This window comes from Nicotiana tabacum, chromosome 12, assembly GCF_000715075.1.
Source record: "Nicotiana tabacum cultivar K326 chromosome 12, ASM71507v2, whole genome shotgun sequence".
In the NCBI taxonomy this organism is placed as follows: Eukaryota; Viridiplantae; Streptophyta; class Magnoliopsida; order Solanales; family Solanaceae; genus Nicotiana; species Nicotiana tabacum.
Genome location: NC_134091.1, coordinates 35,026,799 through 35,037,829, shown reverse-complemented (window position 1 = coordinate 35,037,829; position 11,031 = coordinate 35,026,799). Strand labels below are relative to the sequence as shown.

General features: G+C 41.6%; 1 long non-coding RNA gene across 3 annotated transcripts; it reads left to right on the top strand.

Annotated features, from left to right (window-relative positions):
- Nucleotides 1–8,611: 8,611 nt before the first annotated feature.
- On the top strand, nt 8,612–10,989 carry LOC142167414 (uncharacterized). 3 transcript variants are annotated; one of them, XR_012697546.1, is made up of 4 exons: nt 8,612–9,021; nt 9,112–9,214; nt 9,650–9,816; nt 10,327–10,989. It is a non-coding gene; the product is annotated as an uncharacterized LOC142167414 (long non-coding RNA). The 3 variants fall into 3 exon arrangements; XR_012697547.1 differs by lacking the exon at nt 9,650–9,816 and having other exon boundaries at nt 10,327–10,984; XR_012697545.1 differs by lacking the exon at nt 10,327–10,989 and having other exon boundaries at nt 9,650–10,320.
- Nucleotides 10,990–11,031: the final 42 nt, after the last annotated feature.

Sequence of the window (11,031 nt, the reverse complement as noted above, 5' to 3'; positions counted from 1 at the left end):
TACTTACTGGGCACCGCCGTGATGTGCTCATGCTACTCTTCTGCACATTTATTTTGTGCAGATCCAGGTATTTGTTCGTTAGTTAGCTATGTGGACTGTTGCTGCGGAGACTCAAGGTAAACCTGCCGCTGCGTTCACAGGCTTCGGAGTCACCTTCAAGTTTTTATTTTGCACTGTTTATTCTTATTTCTAGACAGTTGTATGTAGAAGTTCTCTAGCAAACACTCTGTAGAGCTTATGACTTGTACTACCGGTTTTGGGAATTGTAAAAGATTCTATTTAAATAATGTTGTTGTTTCAATTATTGTTAGGCTTACCTAGTCCCTAAGACTAGGTGCCATCACGATACCCAAACAGAAGGGAAATTGGGTCGTGACACAAGGTATCCTCACCTGAAAAAATTGGCGCTCGCTTTGTCAAGCGTCTCTAAAAAGTTAAAGCCGTATTTTTAATGCCACCCCGTATGTGTCGTAACTTCTTACCCACTAAGGAATATTATGCACAAACCCGGGCTCTCGGGCAGGTTGGACAAGTGGGCCATAGAAATTAGCGGGTACAATATCGAATATCGACCCCGAATCGCCATCAAATCACAAATTTTGGCAGATTTTGTGGTCGACTTTACGCCGGCCTTAATACCCGAAGTGAAAAAGGAATTGTTATTAACCTCGGGGACTTACTCGAGAATATGGACTCTCTTTACGGATGGTGCCTCAAACACAAAGGGGTACGGACTTGGCATCGTGTTGAATCCATCTACGGGTAACATAGTTAGGCAGTCTATTAGAACTGAGAAATTGACTAACATTGAGGCCGGGTATGAGGCCATGATTTCAGATCTCGAATTGGCTAAAAGACTTGGGGCCGAGGTGGTCGAATCTAAGTGTGATTCCCTCCTTGTGGTAAATCAAGTCAATGGGACGTTCGAAGTAAAGGAGGAACGAATGCGAAGGTATTTAGACAAATTGCAGGTAACGCTGCATCAATTCAAGGAATGGACCCTACAACACGTATCCCGAGATCAAAATAGCGAGGTCGGTGCTCTGTTTAACTTGGGGTCATCGGTTAATGATGATGAATTCAGCTCACGAACGGTCGTACAGCTCATGAAATCGGTAGTGGAATAAGGCCATGCCGAAATAAACTCAACAAGTTTAACTTGGGATTGGAGAAACAAATACATAGACTATTTGAAGACTGGGAAGTTGCCCTCAGATCCTAAAGAATTGAGAGCTTTATGCATGAAAGCGGCCAAGTTCAGCCTGTCCGAAGGGACTCTATTCAGAAGAACATTCGATGGCCCACTCGCAATATGTTTGTGGCCGGGAGATACCTAATATGTCTTGAGAGAAGTTCATGAAGGCACCTGCGGGAACTACTCTGGGGCAGAATCTTTGGTTCGGAAGATAATCAGGGGTGACTATTACTGGGTCGACATGGATAAAGATGCAAGGGACTGTGTACGAAGATGTGACGGTTGTCAAAGACAGGCATCGATGATCCATCAACCCGGAGAGCTACTCCATTTGGTCTTGTCCCCATGGCCGTTCATGAAATGGTGAATGGACATCGTCGGTCCCCTGCCATGGGCACCTGGTAAGGGTCAATTCATATTGTTTATGACTGATTATTTCTCTAAATTGGTCGAAGCTCAAGCATTCGAGAAAGTACGAGAAAAATAAGTCATTGACTTCATTTGGGATCACATAATATGCTGGTTCAGGATACCGGCCGAGATCGTATGTGATAATGGGAAGCAATTCATCGGCAGTAAGGTAAACAAATTTTTTTAAGACCACAAAATTAAATAGATACTCTCCATACCCTATCAGCCTAGTGGGAACGGAGAAGTGGAATCTAAAAACAAGACCATACTCCAAAACTTGGAAAAGAGGTTGACCGATGCCGAAGGGAAGTGGAAGGAAATTCTTCCCGGAGTCTTGTGGGCTTACCGTACAATTTTGAAATCTAGTACCGGGGCCACCCAATTTTCATTAGTCTACGGTACCGAAGCAATAATACCGATCGAAGTGGGAGAGCCGAGCCTCAGTTTTCGATATGCGACCGAAAAATCAAACGGTGATGCCATGAGTACGAGCCTGGAACTATTAGATAAAATATGAGAGGTTTCCCTAGTCTGGTTGGCCACCCAGAAATAACGGATAGAAAGATATTACAACATAAGAGCCAACCTCCAACACTTCAGGATCGGGGACTTGTTGTTAAGAAATATAACAGAGCATACCCGAAACTCGAACGAGAGAAAATTGGGACCGAATTGGGAAGGACCATATCGGGTCGTCGGAATTACCGGCAAGGGCTCGTAGAAACTCGAAGCGGGAAACGGTGTACCGCTACCGAACAATTGGAAGCTAAGGTACGATCTCATTTACTTTTTTTTTATAATATTAGAAATAATATTAACACTTGCAGGCCATAGCCAAAGGAGAATGTGACTATTAGGTATAAAAGCACGCGTTGCACCCTTTTTCCCTTAAACCAGTTTTGTCCCAAATGGGTTTTCTGGCAAGGTTTTTAATGAGGCAGCAGTAAATCGTGCTAACTTAGATTCGAAAGCCGGTATTCAATCATAGTCAATGGGCGCATCAACCACATCCGAGCCCTCTCAAAATCGACCTCGAATACTGGGGGCCATCACCCTCGGGCTAAGGTTCTTAGCAAGAAAGAAACTTTGTACTTGAACAACTTAGGCTCGGTGGTTAAGATTTATTGTACGGGATAAATGGTCAAATGAACCATTCCCACATAGGCCACCTTAGACATAATACATGCTTTTACAAGCTTTCGGTCATATACTTTATATGCAGAAATGAAAGAAAGTTTCCACCTTGCTATTACGTATTTTTGCCTCTTCAAATATAAATCCTAAGGGCTACCCCTATTCGGTGATCGTCGAGCCTAAGGGCTATCCCTATTCGGTACTATCAAGTCCAAGGGCTACCTCTACTCGGGGACCGTCGTCCGAAATAAGTTCGGGCAACTCGGCCTACCAGATCCTGGAGAAACAAAACCTATTAGGATGTGCCTAAACACAAAAGGCTACGACCACACTAAAAAATGACTTGAAGACGTCCGAAGCTCGTAATCAAAGCATAAGGCCTTCGTAAAATTTCAAAACTTGCTAAAAGGTTACCCTCAACAAAAGCATCTTGGGAAAACATCCGGCCACTCCGAATTTTCAAAGTCTTAAGAAAATAAGATTGCATTGAAGTCAGGGTCTGTTCGGACCTCCGAAAAACAAACGGCTTATTACTACATCTGATTCTATGCTAAGTCATTAGAAATATTTGCAAGAGAAGAAATTATGAAAAGATGCTGAAAAAGTAGAGACTTGAAATTGCCAAAAAGGGAAATTTTATATATTCCGGAATGTATTTACTAAGGCCCAACAAAAACGGCCTCAAACTAAACAAAAAGTATATACAAAACAAAAACTAAAAAATCTCCGAGGCATTTATGCCTCATCTTCGTCGGAGCCCGATTCATCGCCAGAACCGTCGGAGCCTTCGGATCCCTTGGACGCCTCTGCGCTCTGGGGCTCGAAAAGTTTCTTTGCCTCGACCTCAGGCTTTATTGTTTCCTCGATCTCGGTCGACAGATCGAAGCCTCATGCATTAATTTCTTTGAGGGTCTCCCTTCAAGACAGTCGCTTCACATATTCAGCATTGGTCTTCAGGCGGGCCTCGGCTGCTTCGACATAGGCCTTGTATTGGGCCACCATCTCCTAGGAATAGGCAGAGGTTGTCTCCATCTTAGACCTCGTCGCTTCAAGATCTTTACCGAGGGCGCCCCGTTCTGCGGAAGCCGAGCTCAGTTGTTCTTGGAGATCTTCATTCAGCTGAGCCCGCTTATCAGCTTTCTCCTTTGTCACCCAAAGCTGAACCTATACCAAAGACAACTTTGCCTGGGCAGTTTCCTTCCCCGTGGCCAGAAAATCTATCTTGCTCTTCCACCCATCGGCCATGGCTTGGATCTTGTCCATCTCCTTTCGGAGTTGGTCGACCTGGTCGATCTTCTATTGGACCTACGAGGTTTTGTCGTTAGCCACTACGACTAGTTCCTTATTTCTAACTTCAAAGAACTTTACCTTTTCGACCAAGTCGGAGTGCTCCCGCCTCAAGGCCGATTTTTATTTTTGAGCCCTATCCAGGTTGGCATGAGGGTCCTTAATGACCTCGTCTTGTTGCTCACTGAGGAGCTTGTACATATCCGTTTTATGAGCCTGCTCCTTGAACTTAATCTCGAGCTAGTTGACCTTGACACGGTATCGTATGAAGCTTTCGTGATGAAGTATCGAGGCGTGCAAAACAATGAAAGTCAGGTGAAATATCCAAAACTAAGTAAAATCCAAAAAGACGTAATGATGCCTTACCCGGTTCAGCGCCTGTTGCGCCTCGTTGAAAAGACACAGCACGTCCACCTTGTTCATGTTTGCCTGGTCCTCCTCGGTCACCAGGCATCGGAGGTAGCTGGCTACTCCCATAGGAGCAGATAAAACCCAGGTATCCTCCGGAACAGTAAGGATAACTGATCTTTTGTGACCGGGATCCACACTCAGAGCAGGAAACTGATTAATCAGTTTTGGGCTCGAACTCGACCCACCAGATTCCGATGATGTATCCTTCTTCAGGACTTCCAGATTGCCCAGCCTAGAAAAATCTTCCAAAGTAGATGATTCCACGCCATTAAAGAAAGAATGAAACGGATTATCCACGCCATGAACCCCTTCATTGGATTTCTTATTCCCTACTTGGGCCTCCTCGAGCATGGACTTGGTGTAGGAGGGCGTCCCCATAATTTCTATTACAACGGACGCTTACTTCGTAGTGGAGTCGGCATCCCGGAGGGTCCTACCCCCGGTCTCCATATCGACCTCTCGAGTTTGAGGGAGGTCGGCCTTACGAGTCTCCCCCCCGGCTGCCTTCTTCTCTCCTTGAAGGGTCGATCCATGGGCGATAAAAATGTCGTCTTCTTCCGGATCATCCCTGATATGGAGAAGCGAATCAGAGTCTGACACCCTGGAGTTGGTGCTCTTCCTGGGATTGCGAGCCACCCTCTTATTGGGTTTCACCTCAGGACCCGGGGAGCCCATAGGTTTTATTTTCCTTTTCTTCTTTTCCCCCACGGCAGCCCCGGGCTAACCCATAATAGAGGGATCAGCGGACAAGGATGCGTCCTCGTCCCATTCTAAAGGCCTAAGCTCGGTGGTCTTAGGCAAACCTATGAAAGAAAGAAGAAAAGTTAGTATGATGTGAGCTAAGGATACAATAATAGCTATTTGGAGGGGACCATGAGAATGGGCCTCCCATCGGCCCTTCGAAATCTTGCGCCATGAGCACTCGAAGTATGACATCTGTTTGCATATGCCTTCGATCCACTCCTTAAGCCGGAGAACTGCATTTGGGAACCGGGCAACAGCTGCACAACCGCATATATAAATGATAAGGAAGGAAATGAAAGGAAATCGACACTTAGGGAAAGGCCGCACTTACGAGATGCATTCTACTTCACGGGGAATGGCATGAACTCGAGAGGGATAAAGTCCTCGGTCTTCACCCTGACGAAACTCTCCTGCCAGCCTCGGTCTCTGTCACGACCCTCGGAATTGCAGAAGCGGCACAAAGGCCGCATATGCGTGGATCGCGGGACAGAAATATGAGATTCGAGGGTTTTGATTCATAATTTATTTTGGGATTTAAAGCGCTCGGTTTGAGGAAACTTTTCAAAGGATTTTCAGAGAGAGTTTAGGGGTAAGTAATTCTAACTCATTTTTGATTAATTCACATGAATCTATTGATAATTGCTTCATTTAATTAGTGCTCTGGAGTTGAAAATTGGGGAAAAATGGTAGAAACTCCTTAGGCTAAATTTTCGAGTTTTGAAAGGCGAATTGAGGTCGGATTTGAGTAATTCTTATGGGGTTGGACTCGATATCGAATGAGTGTTTGGATTTTTTAATTTTTGTAGGGTTCCGAGACGTCACATGTTGACTTTTTGGGGAGATTTTTCAATTCTTTACAAATAACGTAATTTCATTGTTTAAATTAGTTTCCGATAGTTATATTTATATTATGTAATTTCTTTGGCTAGATTCGAGTTGTTCGGAGTTGAAAAATCGAGAGAAAGGCCTTCTAGTTGATTGGTTTAGCGTGGTTTGAGGTAAGTGACTTGTCTAACCTTGTGTGGGGGAATTACCCCTTAGGATTTAATATCGTTGTGATAATTGTGATATGTGAAAGCCGTGTACGCAAGGTGACGTGTGTGTACACGGGCTAAATGTTGAAACTTCTGATTTTTAGGTATGTAGATTCCTTTCATGCTTTAATCGAGTTACTTAAACATGTTATAGTCATCATATTTAGTCTAATTTCACATGTCTACTTGTCATATCTCTTACTTGCTAATTGCTCTACTTGTTTAGTTGAAATTCTTGTTTCCTTATTCCGTATTCACTATTTAACTGTTGAATTCTTACTTGAAATTGCACTCCTTGGGATATCTTGTTGTTGAAATTGGTATTGAGTTGCAAAGGTCGCGATTCTTGTTGAGGCAAAGTGTTAAGTTGTGAAATATCACTATATTGAGTTATTCTTCTGGTTTTTATTGTTGAAACTTTGTGTACATTGTGGTCGAGCCATGGGGATCCTTATTGTGAAATTCTGTTGTTGTTTGGTTTCTATGGCAAATTGTGATATTAGGCACTTGTGGTGCGATTTGTGACACGTTGTGATATTGATACGCATGCGGTGGTATAAGGTCTGAGTATTGAAATGCATGCGGTAAGATAAGGTGGGCTTGATACGAGTGACTAGTAGGGGAACTACTAGAAGCCATGCAGTGTAATAAGGTGGGCTAGAACGCGGGATGCTATTTCGGGAAAAATAATTTTCAAAACTAATTGTAAAGGCTCCCGCGGTGATATAAGAAAAGAGTGTGATTTATTTTTTTATGATTTGAGACTACGAGGCGGTATCTCAGTAGTGACTCTTGTTGACATTTTCCCATTCTTTACACTTGTCTTTGATTGTTGTTTCCTTAGCATATTATTATTTGTATTTCTCTGTGTTGTACTATTTTCTTAGCTCTGTGTATTAAATCTTGTTACATTATTTGTTGTTTCAATTTCAATACTGTTTTAACACACTGTTTACAATTGGTCACTCTTTTATTTATTTTCAGTAGGACCATGACCTGACCTCGTCACTACTCTACCGAAGTTAGACTTGGCACTTACTAGGTACCGTTGTGGTATACTCATGCTACTCTTCGACATATCTTTTTGTTCAGATCCGGGTACTTCTTACCAGCCCGGGCATTAGTCGGGATCCTACTGCGGAGACTTCAAGGTATACCTACCTGTGTCCGCAGGCCTCGGAGTCCCCTTCTCTCTAGATCTCTTATTTCATTATCCTTTGTATATATAGACACGATGTATATGATTATCCAGTATTCATACTTGGAGCTTGTGACTTGTATTTTCATCGGGTCTCGTGATTTGTATATGCTGAGTTGAAGCATTATTTTATATATAGCTGTTGAGTTTGAGGATTTCATTTATTATTATTTCAATTATTCCGCATACTGTTAGGCTTACCTAATCTTAGAGACTAGGTGTTGTCATGACATCCCACGGGAGGAAATTGGGATCGTGACAAGTTGGTATCCAAACTCTAGGTTCATAGGTGTTATGAGTAACAAGCAGGTTTAGTAGAATCTCGCGGATCGGTACGAAGATATCTGTACTTATCTTTGGGAGGCTATGGAACTGTTAGGAAAATCTTCACTTCTTTGATTCCTTATCGTGCGAAATTGTTGACTTCGGGATTCTAAACTTCTATCTTTCTATTCTCTCACAGATGGTGAGGACACGCACAGCCGGATCGGATGACCAGAAACCTGCACCCCCTGGTAGAGCCGTGAGAGGCCGGGGTCGGGGTAGAGGCCGAAGACGTCTACGTGGTGCAGCCCGAGCACCTGCACGAGCTACTACTAAGGAGCCACCAGTAACTCCAGTTGGAGAGCAGGCACCTGAGACGCCTGTTACTGCCCCAGCACTCCAGGAGACTCTCGCCCAATTTCTGAGCATGTTCGGCACTTTAGCTCAGGCAGGGTTGATCCCACTTGCTCATGCCATATCTCAGGCCTGGAGAGGAGCACAGACTCCCACCGCCCATACCCTAGAGCAGCGGGACAAAAATACAGTCCCATAATTATCTCCCAAAATTTGTTATTGATATTTGTCTGTGAGATATGCAAGAGGTAAAAAAAAATTATTTATTGAGGATTATTAAAAAGGCAATAAGTAAGATATATATAGTCAATTGTAAGCTAATAAAAGATCACATGACAGTATAACAATACTCATTAAATTACAAGTAATGCAATAACTATAAGCAAAGAATTAAAAAAAAAAAAATAGAAATTATGTGTAAAAATATAAAAGGATAAGACTTACTTTATTTGAACTTGAAATAAAAATAAAGTGATAGTAATAATTTTGTTTAAATAACCATGATAATGTGCTGAAAGACGTGACTCGTTTAGTATCTATATATTTATATATATATATATAAAAAGCTGGGAATAAGAATCCTATGACCAGCATTTGTATTTATCTATTCTCTCCTATTTTTGACAATTTTCAGTTCTCTTCTTTTTTGTCTTCTATTTTTCACATTTACGTGCTTTGAATAAAAAAAATTCAACAGTCGCTTCTCCTATTTTTTCTCACCTAACAGTGGCTTATTTACTTCTCTTAGTAGTAACCGAAATACTCTCTCCCTTATCATGGTTGTCGTATTACTGGGATAAAACGCCTCCATCTCTTCTCCCTTTTTCCTCCTTCTAAAGTGATTGCCCAATTGCTGATATCTTTTCCTTTATAAATTGATGATTATTGCTAAGATTTTGAGTTAATCAACCCATATTATTTTTATTACTATTTTTCAATGTATGAATTCAAGCACTCTGTTTCCAAGCTACTATCATTAGGAACTACAGGTAAAATATTCTTGCCTGTGATTATGTAGTTTAATTTTTTTTTTTGTGGCTTCTGTATATAAATTTTGTCCTTCCTTTTCTCTTTGTAAGGAGATCCAAAAGGGATTCCTTTGACTCAACATGTCTCTCATACTGACCTGAAGTTCTTTTGAGCAAACCATGAAATATTGGCAAATTAGGAGACGTACATATGGTATTACTTTCCTTACTGATTGCTCATTATATCTATTAGTTCTTAATGTGTTCCTTAATTTGTTATTCAACTTTGTTGCTGGACTTTTGAGGTTTTTGTTCTCCTTCACGTGTTTCTACAATTTTGTTTTTCATGTTGACATTAATTACTGCTTTTGATAGGCAATTTTAGATGCTCCAATTTTTCATCAGTTTCCAATTTTTTATGATTTGAGACTACGAGGCGGTACCTCAGTAGTGACTCTTGTTGACATTTCCCCATTCTTTACACTTGTCTTTGATTGTTGTTTCCTTAGCATATTATTATTTGTATATCTCCGTGTTGTACTATTTTCTTAGCTCTGTGTATTAAATCTTGTTACATTATTTGTTGTTTCAATTTCATTACTGTTTTAACACACTGTTTACAATTGGTCACTCTTTTATTTATTTTCAGTAGGACTATGACCTGACCTCGTCACTACTCTACCGCGGTTAGACTTGGCACTTACTAGGTACCGTTATGGTATACTCATGCTACTCTTCGACACATCTTTTTGTGTAGATCCGGGTACTTCTTACCAGCCCGGGCATTAGTCGGGATCCTACTCCAGAGACTTCAAGGTATACCTGCCGGCGTCCGCAGGCCTCGGAGTTCCCATCTCTCTAGATCTCTTATTTCATTATCCTTTGTATATATAGACACGATGTATATGATTATCCAGTATTCATACTTGGAGTTTGTGACTTGTATTTTCATCGGGTCTCGGGATTTGTATATGCTGAGCTGAAGCGTTGTTTTATATATAGCTGTTGAGTTTGAGGATTTCATTTATTATTATTTCTATTATTCCGCATACTGTTAGGCTTACCTAGTCTTAGAGACTAGTTGCTGTCATGACATCCTACGGGAGAAAATTGGGATCGTGACAAGTTGGTATCCAAACTCTAGGTTCATAGGTGTTATGAGTAACAAGCAGGTTTAGTAGAATCTCGCGGATCGGTACGAAGACATCTGTACTTATCTTTGGGAAGTTATGGAACTGTTAGGAAAATCTTCACTTCTTTGATTCCTTATCGTGCGAAATTGTTGACTTCGGGATTCTAAACTTCTATCTTTCTATTCTCTCACAGATGGTGAGGACACGCACAGCCGGATCGGATGACCCGAAACCTGCATCCCTGGTAGAGCCGTGAGAGGCCGGGGTCGGGGTAGAGGCCGAAGACGTCCACGTGGTGTAGCCCGAGCACCTGCACGAGCTACTACTAAGGAGCCACCAGTAACTCCAGTTGGAGAGCATGCACTTGAGACGCCTGTTACTGCCCCAGCACTCCAGGAGACTCTCGCCCAATTTCTGAGCATGTTCGGCACTTTAGCTCAGGCAGGATTGATCCCACTTGCTCATGCCATATCTCAGGCCTGGGGAGGAGCACAGACTCCCACCGCCCATACCCCAGAGTAGCGGAAAAAAAATACAGTCTCATAATTATCTCACAAAATTTGTTATTGATATTTGTCTGTGAGATATGCAAGAGGTAAAAAAAAAATTGAGGATTATTAAAAAGGCAATAAGTAAGATATATAGTCAATTGTAAGCTAATAAAAGATCACATGACAGTATAACAATACTCATTAAATTACAAGTAATGCAATAACTATAAGCAAAGAACAAAAAAAGAAAATAAAATAAAATAGAAATTATGTGTAAAAATATAAAAGGATAAGACTTACCTTATTTGAACTTGAAATGAAAATAAAGTGATAGTAATAATTTTGTTTAAATAACCATGATAATGTGCTGAAAGACGTGACTCGTTTAGTATCTATATATTTATATA